At 47.9% G+C, this 16,132-nt stretch overlaps 1 long non-coding RNA gene across 1 annotated transcript in view; it reads right to left on the bottom strand.

Annotated features, from left to right (window-relative positions):
- Positions 1 to 14,527, bottom strand: part of LOC122121378 — a 65,047-nt gene extending 50,520 nt beyond the window's left edge. Inside the window, exon 1 of the long non-coding RNA XR_006149930.1 lies at positions 14,255 to 14,527. This is a non-coding gene — a long non-coding RNA (uncharacterized LOC122121378). The remainder of the gene's footprint in view (positions 1 to 14,254) is intronic.
- Between the last annotated feature and the right edge of the window lie 1,605 nt (positions 14,528 to 16,132).

Raw genomic sequence — 16,132 nt, 5'->3', positions numbered from 1 at the left:
ACTCGCTTTCTTTGTCGTCTCCTCCCCCAGCTTGTTGGAAAACAATGTGCCCTTCTCATTAAGCATTCCGTTCACTCTCTCTCCCATCTCTGGCCAGGTCTACACTAAGAAGGACTCAAAATCTAAACAGAAGGTTCCTAAACGTAGGAGCCCCCCACATAGCTCAACTTATGTTGCGGATTAAACGCAGCCCCTCAGGCAGGCAGCCATCAGCCTGGCCTCAGGAAGGAACAGGGCTGGACAAAGAGGCTATCACCCCAGACCTCAGTGTTGCCTGTGACTGTGACCTCCTGGGGGGCTCTGAGTTAGGCTCAGCCCCCTGAGACTTCCGCTGAACTCTGATAGGCCCCAGTGGGCTCCCAATGCATGGTGGGGCAGGTGGCAGCCAGAGCTTCAGGCTCTGCTTCTGTGCTAAGAGATGAAGATATCATTTAAGTTGCTAAGTGGCTTAAAGCTGCCTGGCCTAGAGAAAGAGTGGGCACAAAGATGGCCATGGCTGCCCACTGCTCCTGATGGTCACGTAGCAAGAGGGTATCGATGCCCTCCACCCCATGGAAGTTTGTTCCAGAAACTTCTGAGGTTACTGTTTTTGAATACTCTCTCTACGTCTCCTCATCCGTTGGTTTTTGTAAATACCACTAGGTGCTGAGGCGAATCCGGACTGGGGAAGAGGTGGGGAGAGTGGATGTGATCTAGGCCCTTCTGAAATACCAATGCTAAGTACCTGCTGTCATATCAGATCGTCACCCTGGAGTCCTAGCTCCTGGGGGCATCTCAAACCTCCTCTGCTGACCCTAATGATGGCTACTCATCACTGTGGCTGATCTGTGGCCAGGAAATCATGTGCGGTGCCTTCCATAGGAGAAAGGGCCTCTTGTCCATCATCCCTCCCCCGCCCCACACTCCTGACAGCCCCATAGGCAGGCAGATGCATCCCAGATTCATGAGTGACTGCCATTACAAGGCTTTTGGAATTCTGGGGTATTGTTGAGTGGCAGAGCACTTGCCTCACAGGTGAAGCCCTGGATTCCATCTACAGTACTGGGGGTAAAAAAATCCCAAAGGAAAAGTTGTTGTGATAGTTTTTTGTCGGAAAACTAGGAGAAAGTGAGGGAACGGGGATGTTGTCTAAAAAGAAATGTACTCATTCCTGGATTTATATAACTGTAACCCCTGTGTACATCATCTTTATGATAACAATTAAAAATAATTTAATTAAAAATAAAATAGAATAGTATAGTTTTTTTTTTTAAAAAAGGAAAGAACAAAAGGAAAAAGAAAACAAAAGCCCATTCCTCTTTGCTATATTATTTGCATAAAGAACCTCTAGAGGGCCTGGTGCTGGTGGCTCATATCTAAAATCCTAATTGCTCAAGAGGCTGAGACTTGGAGGATCACTGTTTGGGACCAACCCAAACAGAAAAGTCTGTGAGACTCCATCTCCAAAATAACCAGCAAAAAAGCAGGCCTAAAGGCATGGTTCAAGAAAGAGACTCTCTAGAAGGCATATGGGGAAAGAAGAGGTCTTTCTTCGAGGCACTCCATGGGAGACTGGGGAGGAGAAGCTTTGTTCTGGAGACCTCGTCCTATAACTTCACCTAAAATCTTAAGCAAAGCGTGAATAGAGGCTTTATTCACTTAATTTTCAGTTACAGGAAGCACTGCTAATTTCCAGAGCTCCCCAAGACCCTTTCCAGATGAGCTTGGAGGGAGCTGGAAGCAGCAATCTGACCTCTGAAGCTTCCCAGGGATCTGGGGGATGGAGGCCATGGGAAAAGCAGCTCTGGCAAGAAGCTACCAAGAAAACTGCCTTCCCTTGGAAATAACTCATCTGAATAATTCTAAGACTTCATCAAGCTGCACATGTTCTTAGGAAGAGAATCGAGCAGAGCAGTCAAGTTCAGTCCACTGGAGACTTGCGGTGTCCAGAAATTCTGGGTCTGTCTTGAGCTGTGCCCCCTAAACTCTTAAAGGCTTCAGTTTGCTCAAATATGACATGGGTTCATAGTATCCAAGATTCATGAGTCAAATGGATCAAAAGCAAGTTGACAGATACACACACACATACAACACATACATACATGCATGTACACAGGCATCTGCTACTGGAGAACCTTTGGGAGTTTCGTTGAGTTATTCCACTCAGTTTAGGTAGCAGCCTTATTCTCTCATGAATTCTGCATGATAAAGAACCGGAGCCACAAACACACAATCCAGGGCTCCATTGCCCCACCAGGTGATGGCTGGATAAGTATAAATCAGTGTGTTCAGACAACCCTGGCATTCTCTCTGTTCTGAAACACAATGAACAATGTCTATTTCAATAAGTCATACATCACCTGCTTTTCACCCAGAATGGGGAATAATCAAAGAAGTTCCTCATAATTTTGGCAGCAAGAGGGCAGGTAGAAGTGTGGATGAGCTGAGAGGTGCCACATGACTTAAAGGTTGTACAAAGATGGGGCCAAGTGGCCATTTGTCCCTTTCTAAGTAGCCATGCCAGTCTACCCCAGCTGAGAACATCAGCAGGCAGATGAGAGAGACACTCATGGGTCAGACAACATGGTTACTTTCCTGGTCCACAGAGGTGTGCAGCACACCAACTGAGCACCTGACTGGGAATAAACACCCAAAACAACAATGGCCAGCAACCACATAGATGCTACAGTAACCACTGGCTGGGGAAGGAGGCGGGCAAGCCTCCTCTGTACTCCCTGTCTCTGGGGACAGCAGGTGCCACCTGGAGAAACCTGGCTACGCATCTACACAATCCTCGCCTGCACAGTTTTAATGTGGGGAACCCTGTCACTCATTCTATTCTGTGATACGTGTTATCTCTCCTCAGTCACCATTAGTGACACCTGGGCAGCCAGAGAAGAGAGACTGAGAATGTCGGAATGCTGAGGACAATCTCTAGTAGAGGGCCACAGTTCTCTGCCTGTCCACGTTCATGTTTTATGTTTAAAGAATGACCGGGACAACTCTAGATTAAACCAAGAACCATAGAATGTGAGAGCCTGAAAAGCTGAGCTGTGAGACCTGAAAGGATTGGGAGTTTGGAAAGCTTTCTCCCAACATAAATTCTCCAAGGCTGAGAGTTTCCTGGAAAGGCCAATCAGTCCTGGCTTAACAGGAATTCAGATTTCTATCCTGGGTGTGGGTTAATTCAACCCTAAACTCCCTGGGAGCCTGAGGTAGACTAAGGTTTAGGCAAATTGTAAGCTGTTTACTGTTAACTTTAGTTCCCAAGATAAGGAAGTCATCTACCACTTGTTTACAAACTATACATCACATTAATGATTGTAACCCTAGCCTTTGCGAGTATCTTCAGTCCTCTCTCCCTGTACTAAACACAATAAAAACCCTTGTTAATGGGGTCCAGGCATCAGACAGCAGGAACTGCAGTTCTTCGGTGGTCTCCCAGCATTGGACTCTGCCCCTGCCCCCCCCCCCCGCCCCCCGCTCGATTCTGCAGTGGATTGCAACAATAGAAGGCTCTACTGAAGATTTTTTTTGGGGGGTGGGGGAGGGGTCTGGTTGTGGGGCCTGAACTCTGGGCCTGGGCGCTGTCCCTCAGCTCTTCAGCTCAAGGCTAGCGCTCTACCACTTGAGCCACAGCGCCACTTCCGGCTTTTTTCTTTTTTGCTTATGTGGTGCTGAGGAATCAAACCCAGGGCCTCATGCATGCAAGGCAAGTGCTCTACCACTGAGCCACCTTCCCAGCCCCTCTACTGAAGTTTAAAAAAAAAAAAAAACAGCCAGGTTCTGGTGGCTCACACCTATAATCCTAGCTACTCAGAAGACAGATCTGATGATCAGGATTCAAAGCCAGCCCATGCAGGAAAGTCTGCAAGACTCTTGTCCCCAATTAACCACCAGAAAATCTAGAAGTGGAGCTGTAGACTGAAGTAGTAGACTGCCAGCCTTGAGCATAATAACTTAGGGACAGTGCCCAAGCCCTGAGTTCAGACCCCAGTACTAGCACAAACAAAACAAAAAACACAAAATTACCCCCTCAGCCGCAGAATGACAAGGAAGTGAGTGGCTTTGCAGCATGCAGGACACAGAGTAGCCAGACTGGGCCACCTCAGATCCATTAGGAGGATGCTTGCCAGACCAGGATAGCTTGAGAGCAGTAGGGAGGGCCCTGGTGGGAAGAAGCTATTCTGCAATCATCCAGCAGCTCCCAGATAGAGTAAATGCTAGACCAATGTCATTGGCCATGAAGTCATGACCAATCCTAGACTCAAAACTGGGGACTTCAAGGGGCAGAGGCAGCTCTAAAATATGGAGGCACTGGGAAACAGCCTTGGGAGAGTGTAGGGAGCCTTTTTTCTGTTGGTGCTTTCAGCAAAGCCCTGGGCTGGCTTGGGAAGGAGCCTGGGTTAGACAACCCTCTCCCGGGGCTCAGAGCTGGAGCTTCAATGGAAAGACATGCCCACGCATAGTTCAAGACTTCCTGAGTCCCTTTCCACAGGCCTCACACAGGCTGCCACCTGCATCCTGGGCAAACACAAAGCCAAGCTTCTCAGAGCCCAGCCTGAATGTCTTTGTCCCTCTGCTGGCTGCCTCTCACAGCCATATTTGCTCAGGGCCCACTCCTTGGGTCTCAGCAACCACTGCCATAGACTGAACAACATGGCATCTCCCTCTCCTCTACTCCACAGCTGAAGCGAAGGCAGGACCATGGAGTACTCTGCTCTGGACTTGGAGGGGAGATCTGTGGCCCAGAGGGAGGTCTTGAGCTCACAAGTACATGGCAAAAAGACAAATTCCCAGCAGGGTGCCAGTAGCTCACACCTGAAAACCTAGTTACTCAGGAGGCTGAGATCTGAGGATCATGGATTGAGACTTGAGGATAGCTAGGGTAGAAAGTCCATGAGACTGTTATCTCCACTAAATAAACTATATAAATAAATAAATAAATAGCCAGAAGTGTGGCTCAAGTAGTAGAGTACAAAAGCTGAGGGACTGTGCCCAGAGTTCAAGTTCCAGGACTAGCAAAAAGAAAAGAAAAGAAAAGAAGACAAATTCCCAGTTCTAACAAGAGTGGCTAGAATGCCTTTGTCCATGCCACAGCCCCACTCCAAGGTTAGGTTAGGGCTCCCAAATTTCCATTTTACAGATTAGGAAACTGAGACACTGGGTGCTTTGTCATGTGTGCAGGGGGAAGCTAGCTGCGCTCAAACCCAGTATGGTACTGCATTGCTGTGTTTTGTGGCCTCCTCAAAGACAGATGGCTCATAAAACTAAAATAAACAGAACAATGGCTATAGAGGAACTAGGGGGAAGACCAGAGAGCAAGCTCAGAGGTGAGGGAGTCCAGGGTCTCAGCCCATGATCCTAACATGGAAGGGCATTCTTGACCATCTGTTCTGCGCTCAGGAGAGGGAAGATAAGTAGCCTAGGGCAGGAGGAAGAAAGGGGTTTAGTCTGTACCCCACGAGCATCTCTTAGGCCTGGACACCTCCTCTGCCCACACTTCATCTGCTTGTTTCTTATCAACAAGCCTGAACATAGTAGAATGAGTCTCCCTTAAAAGGTTAACCAAAAGCCAGGCACAGGAGGCTCATGCCTGTAATCCTAGCAGCTCAGGAAGCTGAGATCTGAGGATTGCAGTTCAAAGCCAGCTGGGGCAGGAAAATCCATCAAACCCTTATCTTTAATCATCCAGGGGGAAAAAAAGCCACTATGCTTGAAGGGTGGGGGGAAAGCCCAGAGATAGTGCCCAGGTTAGTTCAAGCCCCCAAACCAGCACCAAAAAATAAAACATAAAAATGTCATCTCAAGTTCTTTGAGGGGCTTGTGAGACACACAGAAACCAATTGTGGGGCTTCTTTCTGCTACTCGAGCTAGTCCCTGGAATAGCTTTACACAAACAAATGTATAGAACTTCTAGGTCCATGGAGAAGATGATCCAAGACTCCCAGTGGGTGCCTGAGGCCACTCAGAGGATGCGACTCACATTTACCTTTCTATACTAACTTATACATTAGCAATTATGAGAGATTAACAATTACTACATCAAGTAGGGCAATCATAACAATATACTATAATAAAATCACCCCATCACTGACCTTGTATCTTTGTGAATAGTGAATAACATAAGAGACCATCTGAACCTGGAGTCAGCAAATGAATGACCAGTGGGCAGATAACCTATACAGTGTGTATGCATGGGACAATGGGGATTTTTGGGAGATTTTACTTAAAACTTACTAATCGTCTGTCATCAGTAGCTCATGTCTGTAATACTACCTACTCTGAAGGCTGAGATATGAGGACCATGGTTTCAAGCCAGCCCAGGCAGGAAAGTCTGTGAGACTCTCATCTGCAACTAAGCACCAAAAAAGCTGGAAGTGAAGCTGTGGTTCAAGTGCTAGAATGCTAGCCTTGAACAAAATAAGTTCAGGCTCTGAGTTCAAGCTCTAGGACTGACATGTGCACAAGTGCACACAGATAGGTCACATATGCATGTTCACATGCACATGCATACGTGTGCGTGCACACACACACACACACCTTTACTAATTGCTTAAATCTGGAATACTTTATGGATCACAATTGACCATAGGTAACTGAAACCAAAGGGAAAAAAGTACAGATGTAGAGACTATTCTAAGATGGTCTATCCCATCCATCCAGAAAACACTGTACGCACAGGTGGAAGTGACCAGCCACACACAGCTGTGAATATTTGAATTTAAACTAAGTGAACTTGAATTAAAGTTCCAGTTCAGTTTCATGTCACCCTGGCTGCATTCCCAGTGTTCAGTAGCCATGTATGGCTTGTGGCCTTGGCACTGGGCACATATACACAGTGTGTCCCCTCTGCAGAAGCTCTGCTTCAGAGAGGCTGAGAAACCACAGGAAGATACCCATGACTTCCCCATGTCCCCCTGAGAGCTTTCTGTTTCTTCCTTGTCTGCTATCACTGCTCACCCCAGGGTCCCAGATCAGAGAAAGGCAGTTGACAGGACAGACACATAGAGGGAGCCCTGTGGGACACTGTGCCTGTTAGCAGCTACTTCAGGCCTTGACAGATCCCACAACCCTGGCACTACAGTGTTGTAATGGCAACCTAGATGATAGGTACCCCTCCCTCCCCCATTTGATGATGCCCAACAGCTTTCCAACAATCACATGTGTGGGGGGAGCACTTGTAGAAAACAATAGAGTTTTTGTTGACTTACACTTAAAAAATTCTAGTTTCGGGCTGGGAAGGTGGCTCAGTGGTAGAGCGCTTGCCTTGCATGCATGAGGCCCTGGGTTCGATTCCTCAGCACCACATAAGCAGGAAAAAAAAAAAGAGAAAGAAAAGACATAGATATCAATAAATGTTGTAGTATTTAAAAAAAAAAAATTCTAGTTTCCATAGCTTCTTGTTGCAGACTGAATTCATATACCCTAAAGAGACAGAGTGATGGAGAAAGTTTGGGAGGAAAAATGCAGGCTGAGGCATTAAAAATGTGGGCAGGATAAGCCCCCTGTGAAAATTCTCATCATGGTTGCCACGGCTACGGTGAGATGAACCTGTTGAGGCCTATTGTGCTAGATGGCCATTCCTGTCTTCCAGACATAGACATGAGAGTGAGGCTAACACTCTGAGAAGGTTTTAATTAAAATTTATTTCAAAATTAGAAAGAAAAGCATGAATATATTTTCAGTGAATACATAATAATGAATTCAGCCTGGATGAAATTTATTTTTATATTTAGGCAGTCACACACACTCACACACACACACACACACACACACACACACACACACACACACACACACAGAAACAGAGATGGAGGCAGAGAAAGAGTTCAGAAGGCTGCTAGAGCCCCAGCTATCCATCCCCTCTGCTTTCTGAACACAAGAGGAAGGAAGTATGGGGCAAAGGTTAAATCTGGGACCCATGAAAATCATGAGACATGGTGGGCAAATGTTCACGTGGCTAGAGAACATACTTCTTTAAGGAGCCTTCCCAGAATGCCTGGGGATTTTTTTTTTAATCTGTACCTTCTTTAGGCCATGCCCAACTGCAAAGGAACCTGGGAAATACAGTCTATTAATAGGAAACACTTCAATGCCTGACAGTATAGATGCTGTTGATGTCAGAGGAAGAAGAGAATGGATACAAAGTGGGAACAAGACATCTCTACAACCAGATGTGTTTTCCAGCATTCTCTGTCCTGTGAGTGGACCAGGAAAAGTCCCTTAGCTCCCTGGGACCAAGATCTGCTTTTGAAAGACCAGAAGTAACAGAAAGGGTACCAAAGCCATTTAGCTGCAATGATACTTAGGAAACAGACACTATTTGTTTGGCTTTTGTATTTTAACCATCATCTACATAGCCAGGAAGCAACTTTCCTGATGGAAGGATGTGGATAAGTCAGGTGGATGGTCCATGAATGTGATCCCAGCACTGAGAGGCTGAGCTACATGGTGAGATTTTGTCTCAAAACAAAGCAAAAATAATAAATAAAATAACAGAAGAGCTGTCCAAATCCTGTTGTAGTCACCGAGTGCAGCCTGCTCAGTGAGGTTCTTGGCCCGTGTCTCACTCAGCCATCAGGAACCCCACAGCTCTGCCACTAACCCTACGTTGTCCAGATGAAGAGCAAGGGACATAAGGATGAAGGGAGATCTAGTGGTGCACACTGGCAGTAAGTAGAGAGGCAAGCTCTGCTCTCCATCTGGTCCTCAGACCCCCAGGCATGTGGACAGACTCTTCTTGCTGGATAAACTAGTCCAAGTTCATTACCCTTGTATGGGGCATCCTTAATGCCCCAGGACACTGGCACAGGAGACACCCCACCCATTCAGGACAGGAAGCCATGTGGACTTGTCTGAGCTAGAATCTTCCCCATAGTGATCATACACAGGAATCCTGTGCTTTGAATCATCAGCCTAATAACTCCCTCTTCTCTTCTGCCAGCACTTCCTGAGTCAGGACCCGGCCCTGAAGTCAGTGGATTTAGCACAGAGCCATTGGGCTCTTTACTTACAGCTGGAAGGAAAGGCTCAGCTCTAAGTAATTCAGCTAAAATGGGAAATCCCCCAATTACCAACTGGCAGTTAGGAACCAAAAGTGCTCATGGGATGCAATGGGTTGTGGTGGGGGAGTTTTGCCTCAGACCCACCTCCCTCTATGCTTCCCACCTCCCCCAACCTCCTCTAGCTCCTTTACAAATAGGCTGGCCAGAGATAGAGGCAGACCAAAAGGTTTCACGGAAGGGGGCGGGGGTAGATGAAAGCTCTTTAAAGGAGACTAACAGATTAACTTTAATCTCCCTGTTTCCCTCCTTCCTAGAATACAGATGTGATGTGATGAGTGGAGCTTCAGCAGCCTTCTTAAAACTATAAGAGAACCTGGAGTAAGGAAGACAGGGCTAAGGTAAAAAAAAAAGCAGGGAGATGGATGAACAGTACGTACAAGGGAGCAGAACTCTTTTTCTGGAGAAAAGAAAGGTAAATGTGACTCTTCTTGAACCACTGCTGATTTTATCCATTTCCTTCATGTCCAGCTAAATTGGTAGAAGCCTATGCATGCCTCTCACACTCTGCAAATCATTCAGATAAAAGCTACAATGACACATTTTCCACCATCATTAAACATGTTTATATTTTAATAGGACAGAGCAGGGAGGAGAGAGGGGTTAAGACCTCTCTATGCAGAAGTCCTCATTGAATAAGTAATCAGTTCTAGAAGCAGATTAGCAGGGAGACCTATGGTGGGGAAGTTCCGCTGCTGTCCTTAGCTCTTCTAACTACACTAAACTCATCAACACTTGTGTTTTTTAATCAGAAGGAATCTTGAGACCAGCCAAACAGCCCAACCACTCATTCTTCCTGTGAACCAACTTCCTTCTATCTACTTGTTGCCTTTTCTGGGTCTGAATCTTCGATACAACCAGACACCTCCAGAGTTTGTAGGGAGCCTCATCCCTACAATACCCATCTCTCACCAGGCCCTGTGGGGAGAGGGAGGCCTCTGAGTCATAGCACAAGGGCACTGTGTGTGTGTGTGTGTAGTCCCCCTCCCACACACACACACACACACACACAATTCAACAACATTTACAACCAACCAATAAGTAAACAGGTCTCAGCCTCCAGAGCCCAAACACCAAGGACTGGGCCACACAGTGCACTCTAAGCCATACTGCGTCAACCATACTGAACAATCAGATCAACGCCAGGCCATTTCTGGACCCTGCAAAAATGGGCCAGAGGCTTTCTAGGCCCTGTGCAGTCTTGAACTGTCTTTGGATATTTCAAATTTCTTTGGCAAAGAAAGGCCACATTATGTTCATACCGGTTTTAGTTCGAAGTATCTTTTATTTCATGTTTTCAGTATGACTCATCTACGTATGCTGCGATGAGTTTTCAAACAGCCAGCCTGGAGACACTAGAAGACCATGCCAGCCGCAGGCGGGAAGCTGCATAGAGGGCCCAGGTGCCACCATTCAGGGTAGGTCCCACGTCAGTGGTCTGTGTTTTCTGGCCTGTGGCCCATCTGGCTGGGTCATACACACACTGAACCCTGCAAGTCACTTGCTTTTCCTGATCCTGAAGTGTAAGTGGGGGCCAGGCCCGCCCCCATCCCCAGTCACTGTGAGTCTTGGACGAGGTACTGGGTCTGGGTCTAATGCCTGCCGGGGGAATCCATCCCAGGGCAGGAGCTGTTCCTGCGCTCTGTTTTTCCCTTCTTATTTCGTTTTGCTATTACTGGGGACTGAACTCAAGGCCTCAAGCTTGCTAGAAGGGTGCTCTACCACTGACCTATGCTTCCAGCCTGTTTGGGCTTCGGTTATTTTTTAGACAGGATATCATACTTTTGCCTTGGGCCATCCTGGATGGTGATCCTCCCATCTCTGCCTCCTGTGAGTGGGTAGCTGGGATTCCAGGTGCTAACTACCACATTGACCCTGGAGATATTTCTCTGTGATAATATGGACTGACAAAGACAGTGACCTCATGAAGACCCTCCAGTTTCTTGGAGAAGACTAATGAGGATTTCCTCATTGCTCAATAAATAAATGCCCTGTGGACTCCAGGCCTGTCGTGGGGCTGAGGACACGGAAGGGACCTCACTCTAAAGCCATGAGAATGAAGTCTTGATGGGAGTCCCACAGGGCAAGGGACAGCAGCAGAGATGACATTTCTGAACAAGAGTTGATGCACGACACAGCTGAGTCTCCTGGAGACTATGTGCTCCCACATCTTACCAGAAGGTTCCGTGCCACTCTCACTCACAGGACAGATACAAAGGACTCACGAAACTTTTCCAGTCTATGGTGCATTGAGCACACAGCTACTGCTTCTGCGGACGGGGTCACTGCTGCAGAACCCCCTGGCTGAATGGGCTAGAGCCTGGTGTGAGGAGGGGCAGAAAGGGCAAGCAAGTACATGAGCCACAGGTCTGTTCCCACCCTCAGTTTCTACCATGGATCATTCCCCCTACCTGTCTCCCCACTCATCCCCTCATCTCCCCCCACCACATCTCCTCCCCCCCTTACCCCCCCCCCGCCCCCCGCCTGCCTCCCACACACACAGCATGCCTGTCCACGGCCTTTTTTCTTACTTCGTTAACTCCTGTGCCTCAGCTTACTCCTTCTGAGAATAGTTCCTTCTGCACTTGCCCTCCACAATCCACACAGTTTCCCTAATGCCACATGAAGGACACCGCCCAGAGCATAAACTGGCCACCTCGCAACCATTTCCAGAAAGATTGGATGATGTGGAATGCACAAGTTTGAGGTGCACAGATGCACTGCCCAGGGGAATTTGCCTTTTGTGGCTCTTGTCACCATGCAGGTGGCATTTCTCTTGGAGTGCTTACAAAGAGACAAACACAGCTGGCCTCCCACCTTGGCAAGACGGAGGTCTGTCTTGCTGATTGTGAGTCATGCTCCTGGATCACAGCGATCCTTCCCTTGGAATTGTGGGGGTTTTTCTTGAAAAGTCCAGGTGTTGTCACTCAGGGTCACAAGCCAGTAAGAGGACCTGACAGACTTGCCAGGTGGTAGTGGCTCACACCTGTAATCCTAGCTACTCAGGAGGCTGAGATTCAAAGCCAGCCTGATCGGGAAAGTCCATCAGACTCTTATCTCCAATTAACCACCAGAAAACCAAAACTGGAGCTGTGATTCAAATGGTAGAGTGCTAGCCTAGAACAAACTCGGACCGCGCCAGGCCCTGGGTTCAAGCCCTCCTCCCCCACCCCACCCCCAAGAAAGAGGACCTGACTAGGCTAATCTCTATGGAGCCCTTTGTATATCTGTTCTGAGCATTTGTCAGAGCTAACTCCCCAAGTTCCCCCTCCTGATGGCCACTGATGTGGGGGATCTGGAAGTCTGGGTTTTCTTTAAGAGGTAACAGGCAGGTTTGGGGGTGGAGGCAATCTGCCAGGCTTTGTGGTCTTGGGGTGTGGCAGAGCCAGCCAGACCCCACCCACAGCTATCTAAACACAGGAAAACAGCCCTGCACAGAGCAGATCTGTGGTGAGGGAACAGGCTCCAACCCAGCTTTCAGGTTTCCAAAATGTTCTCATAGCTTCTTTCACCTTCTAAGAAGAGTAAGTCTGGGAAACCTTGCTCTCTGAATAGCAGCCAATTCCTCTTCCCAGGAAACATATCACCTGCAGAATGCCAACTCTGTAGTCCCCATCCCCAGCCAGCTGTTCAAGCTCTGTGACAGTGCAGCCTTTCTGGACATCTGTGCATCTATCTCCCTGGACCACTCGAGCCCTTCAAGGACACCAGATTTTTTTTTTTTTAATTTAACAAATTGTCCACTCAGCCAGCTCCTCTAGGAACCAAAGATCAGCCAAAGGAAAGAGGGAGGAAGCTAAATGTGTTGCTCCTGAGTGAGTGGCAAATCCCTTAGTCCAGGGATCTCCTGGCCACTGCACAGAGGTGGCAGAATCCAGCTGAGGGTCATCCTCTACCTGTTCCAAGCGAAGATCAAACAGCCTACCCTCCCAGGCCTCGAGTTCACCCATGAGCTGCTCCAATTTTAGCACCGGGTGCTGACTCATTAGTAGCTCAGGAAACCCACGCACCTAAGCCACTAGTCTACAGAGGTCTTGTGAAGGCCTGCAGGCTGATCTGCTGCTCTTAAAGCAAATTTCAAAAAAAAAAAATGCTTATCATGACGTATTTATGACATTTTAACCAATTCAGTTACAGTAACTAGAATGATATTTTTAAAAATATTTCCTGGCTGGGTACCCACGCTTATAATCCTAGCTATGCATCCTGAGCTCTGAAAAATCACAGCTCAAAGCAAGCCTGGGAAGAAAGGTCCATGAGACCCTTATCTCCAACTAACCAGCAAACAGGCAGAAGTAGAGCTGTGGCTCACATGGTAGAGCACCAACCTTGAGTAGATAAAGCTAACAGATAGTGCCCAGGCCCTGAGTTCAAGCCCAGCAACAACACATGTGTGCCCTCACTCACACACACACACACACACACACACACAAATCCTACATTTTACTTGACAAATAAAGGCAAGTCCACCACTTTAGTCACTGCTCCAAAATCAGCCATAAGTCAAGGTCAAATCCAATGGGAGCCCTCCCAGCCCCCACCACCCCATGGCCCATCCTTCTTGCCTCAGAGCCCCCCCTCCAATCCCACCCCATCCAAAGCATGCTGGTTATCTTCCTGTTTTTTTTTTGTTGTTGTTGTTGTTTGTTTGTTTTTACCACAGTCTGTGTCTTCTAGCCTTAAGGAAAAGGACAAAACACAAGCTCCTGGAAGCATCCAGACGCCTTTAGTGAAGAAAGCCCAAATTCTGCCTGGCTATTGTATCTCTGCTCTCATGCCAGGCTGCTGAGATCAGGCGGTCAGCAATTGCTCAAGGGTTCCTTCCTCCACTTCTGAGAAAACGGAAGCTCAGGCAGCCTCAGCAGCCTGGGGTTAGTGCAGATGCACCCACCTCCATCTCTGAGCTTCACTTTGACTTCTAGAAAGCAGTCTCCAGCCGAGCCACTTGCCCCAAGAACGCTTCAAGACAATCTAATGTATGTCAAGCACCCATCTTCCCAAGACCACCAACCAAGAAGTCTCCCTGAGAGGAGTGAGCCCAACACACCGTAACCACAGATGGGGGCACACAGAGCCACTGTTCTGAAATTACAGACCTCAAAAGTCTGCAAGAAATGCAGGATCCAAAGCTTAGCACACAGCAACTTTGACAAGACCCAAGGGTCTGGGACACATTTAGGGATCGTGGTAAAATGACAGAACTTACTCACCAGGGAGAAGCTGAGGGCTGCTCTATGACGATTCCAAGAAGTTCCCAGGGCTCAGGCACAACCACGGTTTTGAAACTTGCAAGGTAGCTGCCCTACAGTCACTTAGTTCCCTCCATTCCCAGTGATGTCCATACAATTGAGACCAAAAAGGGGGGGGAAAAAGGCGCACACCTCAGCCTCCGTTCTCATTGGAACAAGATGACTCAGGCTGAGTCAGGGCGGGCCACTTCCTCTCCCGACATTCTCTTCATATTTGTGAGCTGGGTTGGTCCAGTTCCCAGGGTCCCCAACGCCCTTCCGGAAAGAGCCGCCTTCCTGACCCTGCCAGAGACCCACAGGCTTGTAACCCAGGGATCGCCCACACTGGGAAAGGCTTTATTTAGAAGACTTGGGAACAAATGGAAACTGAAATGCATTCGAATGTCAAAGAGTCACTATAATTGTGCAGTGCAATGCAAGGCTCAGGCATGAAATCCACTGTTCTCAAGGTAGTTGGGGGATGGGAAGGGTAAGTTCTCTTTCCAGTGCCTTTTGCTTTAAGTTATTCAGAGTAGCTTCTGCATGATAGCCCCAATTTCCATGCATGCATTCTTCCCCTTGCATTCTGCTCACACACCAATTCCTAGATTCTAAAGGCAGCACCTCTTCAGAGCTGGTGATTGAATGGGCTTCTGCCCTGATTTGTTTTTTGGTTTGTTTTGTTTTTTTCCTGTAAACTCTGGTCCTTAGTTTTTTCACTCCAGACTGGTGCTCAACCACTTGAGCAACACTCACATTTGGGGCTTTTAAGTCGTTAATTGGGAGAGTCTCATGGACTTTTCTGCCTGGGCTAGCTTCAGACTGCAATGCTCAGATCTCAGCCTCCTGAATAGCTAGTACTACAGGGATGAGACTCTGATGTCCTGTTTCTGCACTGTTTTAAAGCTTTCATGACTCACATCCTTTCTGACCATCTGGCTAGATGGGAAGAGTCAAGGCCCAGGAAGTTAAATGAAGATATGGCACTGTAACTTGGAGAAGATTTCTGGATATTTACATGCAATAACAGAGCTGCCTCTGCCTTGTTGTTTCAATGCTGCAGAGGAGGAGCCATCCTGAGAGAGCAGGCTCCCCAGCAGCCTCTGGGGAAGTATGAAGGGCTGCTGTGGCAGCTTTCAGCTGCTTACACACCTGGAGAGTGACACACTCAGCTGCTTACATGCCTGGAGGATGATACACCGGTCAGGTCCACGTTGTTGCACCTGAAAGCCTTGAGTTCCTGATTCTGATCTCCCAGTTGCAGACTGATACCATCTAGGGGTCTTGAGTTCTTTCTCTCCACCAAATAAATTATGAGGCAGAAATAGTAGCAGAGGCAAAGTGTAGTTGAAAGTAAGATTAAGACACTAGGGGAAACTGAGGAATAACCTCTTAGCTACTGGATGGAGCAGTATAAGCCCCGAGTTGGGTCTGCTTAATACCCTATGAGGTCTTATCTGCTTCCCAGATGAGGAAGAAGAGGAGGAAGAGGAAGGAGCATACAGACTTCTTGGTGTGAGTGAAGAGGCCCCCAAATCAGAACCCAGTAGCCTAATGTGGGGGGGGGGGTTACTTTTATAGTCCTCTCATGCAAGTCTCAGCAGTTCTGGCATCTAGTTGGGTCACGGTCTTCTTTAAACCAAGGGGAGGGATGCCTGCTCCTGGTGTAGGTCTGCTTCAGGGTCAGGACTTAATGATCTCCCTTGGGTCTTCCGCAAGAGAAAAGTGTCATCTCCACAGGCTCTCTCCACACTGCCTCCCCCCACCCCCCAAGGTGCCCTGTCCTCTTCCTCTTTCCTATTTGTGTTGCCCTCCAGCAAATAAGGGAAATTCATTTTGGAGGAGGACAGACCCAGATGA

The sequence above is a fragment of the Dipodomys spectabilis genome, unplaced genomic scaffold (assembly GCF_019054845.1).
Source record: "Dipodomys spectabilis isolate Male_0828 unplaced genomic scaffold, ASM1905484v1 ptg000187l, whole genome shotgun sequence".
In the NCBI taxonomy this organism is placed as follows: Eukaryota; Metazoa; Chordata; class Mammalia; order Rodentia; family Heteromyidae; genus Dipodomys; species Dipodomys spectabilis.
Note: the sequence above shows the minus strand (reverse complement) of the source record. Positions and strands in the feature narration are given on the sequence as shown.